Consider the following 7,843-nt stretch of genomic DNA (forward strand, 5'->3'; position numbering starts at 1 on the left):
TAAAAACATTAATGTCACGGTACTATAACCACATACTTAGATAACTTTCTTGTTTATTTTAACTTGAAAGTGTGTTCATGAGGTACATTATTTTTATTTAATGGTTCCTCCATTTGAAAGCTTTGGGTAACATTTAATTTTCAGTGTTGCCTGCAAATTTTTTCCTACTGAATAAGTATTTATGTTTTCAGTACTTGAGGTAGTTTTTTTTAAAGTTACTGCAGCTTTATCTACTTGAGCTGCAGACAATTTGCTTGATCTCTTCTTTTTTTAAAGGAGGATTGGGAAACAATTTTTAAAAGCAAATATTTTTATATGTAATAAGGGAAGAGAATGGCAGGAGAATTGCTCAGAACACCTAACGTGTTTGCTTAGAGAGGAATAATTAATAGGTGATGGGTAAAGTTAAACAATATTTTGAGGCAAAAGGAAATGCATAAAACATGATAGAGATATTAACTGTTTATATGTAAAATGAGACTCTGTGTTTCTCATGAGTCCTTATGAACTGACGAGTTCAATAAAAGCATATTTTCACTCTTTCTAAAAATTTGACTGTTATGAGGACAGAAGAACTTTGAACGTCTAGAGCAAAATGCTGTATGTTTTTGTACAGTTGCGTTCAGTTTTCTACTTTATCAGCTCCCTCTGACCATGACTACTTGTCACAAGCAGGTAGTCAAGGCTTATGAATAAATGACTTGCTGTCATCTCAGACATGTTGTTTTGAGGTTGTTTTCTACCTTATCTCTGCATCAAAGTCTTACAGTCCTGTTTCTCTCTCCAGTCTCCAATACCGTTGTTTTTCCTCATTGTTTCTTGAACTGCTTGAGATGTTTGACAGAAAATCACATTTTACCAACACAATTTATAAGAATCTCAGAAAGAAAAAGACAGACATACTGACTTCATCGGTTGAAATTTTTGAATCGTGTAGTGAAAATGCTACTTCTTTTCATCTTTAAATTGCTTGTTCATCACTGAATGAGATAGCGATGGAAGTTATTTCTGCTTGAGTGATTCTTTTTTTATGCTTTAATTTAGGTGAGGATTAAGGTTATCGTCTTCTTCTCCCGGAACATTTCTCTTACCACTGTGTATCCTTCGTTGAAATCACTCAACTACTGTGTTTATAAGAACAGTTAATCTCCCACAAGGATTTTCTTTTGGATTTTTGTGAAAAATATGATTATAGTTTGTGGGGTTACTCTGATAAAATTATGAGAATATGCTTTATTACAAGAGAGACGTGGTTCAGCTTCTCTTATAAGCTAATTCAAAGTGTTAGGGACACTGACAGTCTCTTCAGGGATTTTTATTCAGTGAAGTTTGAATGTGAGCTGAGTTCTCTCTTGTATCCACTTAGGTGTGTGAGTAAAGAAGAAATATTGAGTGCCAGCCCAAACATTCAAAGCACCTTTTGATACAACCTCAAGAGAGACAAATAATATTTGAAGCTTTTAACTATTGTAATTTAATAACCCATGACTGCTAAGATTGGCACTTGACAGCTTGCATCCACACTGATTCTGGCGGATAAGGGACTTGGCAAGTTAAACATTAAAAATTTTTCTTTGAAGTCCACAGCGTCAGTGCTATGCTTGGATACAAAATTTGTTTTAAGTTTCATACCTGCCCTCCAGAATCTGGCCTTGTTAGCATCTGAGGCTTTGGGTTCAGGCTTAATGCTAGCGAGTGCATGCTTTGCCTTTTATGAACCCCAAACCGTCCTGCAACTAACTTTGTCTGTTCCTGTACTCTCACATCTTCCTCATCCCAGTCCTGATATTAAAAGTGAAGAAGTAGCATATATTTCAGACTCACTAGAAAATAACTTTTGACATATGATAGTTAAAGTTCAAGATCGCCCTATCTCATCCCACTGTATATTTATATCCCTCTTGAATTCCAGCACATTTTGTTTTGACATTTTTCTCAAGAGTTACCAGGACAAATATGAGTAGTTTTAATCTACTCCAAAACTCTGATGCAAAATAAAAGACACCAAAGATTTAAATGATATAAACAGCTATGCAGTGAGTACTTAACCCTATAATGACAGTAGAGCTCAGGGACTTAGTTTTAAAATGAAGCTTTCCTCTTCCTTATCTGTTTAATCCATGAATTCAAACTATGAAGCATAAAGTCTTGAATGTACAAGATATCCTTTTAAGGTGTTATTTTAGAGCTTAAGAGGCATGTGACAAAGGATTTGGGACCATTTATGCTAGGCTACTCTCATGTGGAAGCTCTGCTAGCAGAGCAAGTGCATTTGTGGAACAGTCCCTTCCCTTTCCTCTCTATGACAGACTCTGCTGAGGATCCCACCTCACTCAGCTCTGATAAGACTTTAAACTGAAACCTGTTGCTTTTGGTTTAGACTGGGGAAGGCCAGCAAATAGCTTCTCCCCCAAACTTCTTCATGAGTGAGAACAAAAATTTTCTCCATGCTATTGTCCAGTGCTCTTGACCTTCCTCTTACATGCTGACAGCGCAGATTAGATCAAAAAAATTTTTTTTTCTCAGCATCTTTTTTGCTTAGCTGTTCTATTCCCCCCAAGTTGAATCAGGGAAGAGGAAATGACTAAATAGCATTTCTCTTGCCAGTACTTAGGGCATGCCTGCAGCCCCATTTCTTTGGGACATAGGCTGTGCTGGGAAAAGCAGCTGTCTCTTCACATTCATTCATTCAAACTCATCTAATCTTACTTTGCAATAGGGTAAATGGTAAAATAACATGATTACTTAATCTTTTGGAGCAACCCACATATGTTTTCATCTGTTTGTCAATGAACCTGTAAAAAAATTATCTCAAAAAGGAAAATCCCAAGGTTACCAGGATCTGCAGGAAATGACCAATGTCTCAAAGTTTGCTGAATGGACAGTTAGGAATGGCTTTTCTGAGCACTTAATACTAGAGTGTTTCTGTTCAACTTCTCCATCAATTACCTGCATGGTGTGTCGTCTCAGCAATTTCTTGGGTAACACCACATGGAAGAGAGGCATAATACAAATTGGAAGGGAAGAATACTGCTGTTCAGAAGGATGAGTTGGAATTATGGGCCAGCACAAGACACCTGAAACTCAACAAACAAAAATTCTGTATGTTGAATAGTAAGAAAATATGCAGCAGCAAAGGCTAGAAACTGGCTGGAAAACAGCTTTGCTGAAAAGCATCTGGGTGTTCACTTGGACACAAATATGAAACTCTTTTATAGTGAGTCTGGTCAAGCACTGGAACAGGCTGCCCAGGGAGGCTGCAGAATCTCTGTCTTTGGAGATATTCAAAACCTGACTCCAAAAGAACAAACTACTACTCTACTACAAAATACTCTAATACTCTAGGTGGCCCTGTTTTAAGCTGAACCAGATGATGCCCAGAGACCCCAGAATCCACTATTCTGTGATTTTGTGTCAGCAAGAAACCACTGCTACAATGGAAACTAACTGAGCTGCATCTGTGAGATCTAACCCAGTAAGTCGAAAGTATGTGATTACACTCCTCTGCTTAGATCTAGTGGCACAGCCTCTAAGGCATCATACTCAGCTTAGGGATCCTCAAGTATTAAACTAATATGATTGCTTTTTTTTTTTTTTTTAAGTCATCTTGCAATTAGAAGAGTTTGTGTGTGTGTGTGTATAGCTATTTTTTTTAAATGTTTGGATCTATTGTGATCTTTGCTTCATGCACAATTTCATTCACTATCTGTGTCTTCTGGTGTTATACTCTGTGAGAATTTGCAGCCAAACTAAAATGAAAAGTCCAATGATTTGTCAATATTGTGCTTTTTTCCCCTATTTCTAAAGAAATGTAGGATAAAATATCATTCTAAATTGAAAAATCCCTTCCTTTTAGGACAGATTACAGAAGGAAGAACCCTTCCAGAAGGCCTTATTGTTGTTGTTTCTAATTTCTACTTGAGTAAACGGGGGCTCCCGTCAAAATAATGTTCATGTTATCCTAGGCATTAATTTAATACTTTGAAGTAGTTATTGTCAAGTTCATTTATATTTAAAAGAAACAGTGAAAATGGGTGAAGGGGAAGAAATTTTTATCCACTCTTTTACAGGGAACTTGAACTTTGCGCTAGCCAAGATTGCTAACAAATGAAAATTTTAGTGAATTAAAAGAACAGTCACAGTTATCTAAACAGATGTAGCAGATGTAGTGCTAGAGATGAGGTGGATAACTATAACATGTGCTGTCCAGAATGTTACCTAGACCAAAATCACATGATGTAAAAGCACCATCCTTTTCATCTTCTGTACCATTCATTGTTAATATCTTAGCAAGTGATTCAGTGCCACTCATCAAGCCTTTTGTAGTGAATAAGAATGAATTCTTGTCTTTGGAAACCTAATTCAGTGATTTACCAACAAGGTCACCCCTCTTTCTAATTAAAAAAAAAAAAGAAAAAAAGAAATTAGGGTGATTTCTTTATATTCATTTAATAAAGTAGCAGTTGGTACACATACTGAACAGAAGTGATAATTGAACTAAAATAATAATTAAAAAATAGATGTATCTTTGTTAACATCTTCCTTATGATATGAAAAGATACAGCCTGATTTTGTTCTGTGTTTTGATGAAAATGATCGGAAGGCATTTTTAAGAAAAAATGCAGTTAAGAACATCAATTAAGCTCTTATTCGCTTTCTCTGCCTGATTGATTTTAACCACATCTCCATATATTAACTGTCTGCTTAGTTGCTATCTCCAAAACTGAATATTGATTCTGATTTCAGTTGAGAGGCTACCTTCCACAGAACACCCGTGTTCAAGACATGTAACAGATATTGTTGTGTTTCAAAACAAATTCATTATTCATATTTCAATTTGATTATAGGTCTTTATAATTTATTCTAATTCTGTTTCAATGGGGTGCTCTTCATTGCTATCTCTGACCCACTTCCAATAGTGCATTAAGCTATGTGATTAACATCTGTCACATATTGTTTGTTCTCTCATCTTCTCCCTAGGGATGTAAGTGTGTGCAGTGAAGTGTCCTGTTAATTTGTTATTTTAAATATGCATGTTGCTATGTACTTATTAGTGAAGAAAAAGCCAGGGAAATGGGCCTTACATTTGGACCATAAAATAAGCAGTCTTCTTATGCATTTTTTCCTCATCCCTTATGTAAAATAATATTGTGAGTAAAATTAATGTAGAGATTTCATTGTATGAGAGTGATTTAATATCATGTTATTTTACAAGTTCTGTCTGTGTTCTGGTTTACTACATTAATTCTCACAGAAATGCATATCTACTCGCCAGTGAATTATCCTGAATCCAATATACCTTTTGGATCGCATGTTATAACTCATCTGCAGTAGCAATACTGAGGATACTGTAAGCACTTTTATATATGGAACTGTCTGATAGTATTTCAAACCCTAGAAGGATTAGGAATGCAAGTGAAAAACAGGCCTCTGTTATGAAGCAAAGGGCAAAGTTTAGCAGCAATTTCAATTTTTATCTTACTTTTTCTCATCTGGTAGTTTCTGAAGTTGTTCCTCTGTGCTTTGTCTTTGCTTTCCTTACTTATTTTCTGTCTGGTTTGTTTCTGGTCAGCTTCGCCTATACAAAAAGCTAGCAGTTATAAGTTATTAGATTTAAAAATGTAAAAGGTTGATTTTGTTTTTATTGGGCTGTTTCAGACTGAAGTGTTAGAAACAGCTGGAAGGCTAATCAGTAACTTTCTGAGAAATACTAATTAATGAAAAATCCAGTGGTCTGGAATGCTTTCACAAATAGAGGCTCATTCCTTGTCAGATTTCTGTATCTGTGGCATGTTTGCTTTGTTATCCAAAGATGGCTTTCTAAATGGAAAAGTTTGAAAGAGAATGCTCAATAATAGAAAATGAGAATATTATAAATATGAACTCTGGCTTTTTTAAGCTGAGTGACTGAACTTCAGTTAACCTTAATAGGGCCAAGGTTTCATTCTAAAGATGTTTGTTAATGTTTTTCAAGCCAGAGTATAACTGTAAAGCAATATTACTAAGTAAAGTGTAAAGAAATATTATTATCTGTGATTTTAAAGTGGAGGATGATAATAATTACAATGCATTTTATGAAACTGAAATTTTTTTCTCTTTCTGCACTGTCACCAAACTTCTGAAGTGGGTCTGATTTTCTCTGTCACATTGTCAACTCTTTGAAGCAGTGATGACTGTAAATGTTGCAGATCAGATGTGAATACTGCTCTTCTTCAATCTTCATTGCATGGTCTAATGTAATTTTTCATCTTGTTCAGCTTTTTCTTTAAAATATTCCACAAACTACAAAAATATCAATTACTTGCAGAGTAAGTTAACTTTACAGTTCCTTTGTGTTTCATTTCCCAGTCTAAATAAGCCCTCTGACCCACTGTTGAGGACAAGGACAAGCTAACAAGAACAGCTAAGATTATAACAAGACAGGAGAGACTATCTGTCCTTGAAAATCAATTGCATTGTTTACCAAGCTAGGCTGAGATGCTGTCATTCATTAAGCTCCTATAATAAGGTCAGTTTGATTGACTGTATCCTAGGAGAGAGTGACAAAAGATTGAGCCATTCTGTCAGAAATAAAACCGAAACTGAGAAAAACTTTCAAGATTAAAAAAGAAAAATCACTTCCTGAAACAGAAAAGCTTGTCAAAACTTCAAGAGCATATCTGAATTAATCATAGAATCACAGAATGTCCTGGGTTGAAAAGGACCACAACGATCATCTAGTTTAAACTCCCCTGCTATGTGCAGGGTCGCCAACCACCAGACCAGGCTGCCCAGAGCCACATCCAGCCTGGCCTTGAGTGCCTGCAGGGATGGGGCATCAACAACCTCCTTGGGCAACCTGTTCCAGTGTGTCACCACCCTCTGTGTGAAAAATTTCCTCCTAATATCTAACCTAAAGCTCCCATCCTAGTTTAAAGCCATTTTCCCTTGTTCTATCACCACCAACCCTCATAAACAGCTGTTCTCCTTCCTGTTTATATGCTTCCTTCAAGTATTGGAAGGCCACAATGAGATCTCCTTGGAGCCTTCTTTTCTCCAAGCTAAACAAGCCCAGTTCCCTCAACCTTTCCTCATAGGAGAGGTGCTCCAGCCTTCTGATCATCTTAGTGGCCCTCCTCTGGACCTGCTCCAAGAGCTCCACATCTTTCCTGTACTGCGAGTCCCAGGCCTGGATGCAGTACTCCATATGGGGCCTCACAAGAGCTGAGTAGAGGGGGACAATCACCTCCTTCTCCCTGTTGGACACCTCTCTTTTAATGCAGCTCAGGATATAGTTATACACTGCTGACTCATGTCCAGCTTCTTGTCCACCAGGACTCTCAAGTCCTTCTCCACGGGGCTGCTCTCAAGGGTATCTTCCCCCCAGGTATAAATACCTGGGATTGCCCTGGCCCAAGCGTAATACCTTGCACTTGGCCTTATTGAACCTCATTAGGTTCACTTTTCCAGCCAGTCTAGGTCCCTCTGGATGGTTTCCCTTCTCTCCAGCATATTGACTGCAGCACTCAGGCTGGTGTCATGTGCAAACTTGCTGGGAGTGCACTCGATTCCATTGTCTGTGTCATTGATAAAGATGTTGAAGAGCACTGGTCCCAAGACCAACCCTTGGGGGGACACCACTCGTGACCGGCCTTCACCCTGACACAGAACCGTTGATCACAACACTTTGGCTGCAACCAGCCAACCAGATCTTTAATCCATCGAACAGTCCATCTTTCAAATCTCTACCTTTCCAAATTAGAGAAGGATGTGGTGAGGGACCATGTCAAAGGCTTTGCAGAAGTCCAGGTAGATGACATGCGTTGCCCTTTCCCTGTCCACTGATGCTGTTACTGCATCATAG

This window comes from Phasianus colchicus, chromosome 1, assembly GCF_987193195.1.
Source record: "Phasianus colchicus chromosome 1, bPhaCol1.hap1.1, whole genome shotgun sequence".
NCBI lineage: Eukaryota > Metazoa > Chordata > Aves > Galliformes > Phasianidae > Phasianus > Phasianus colchicus.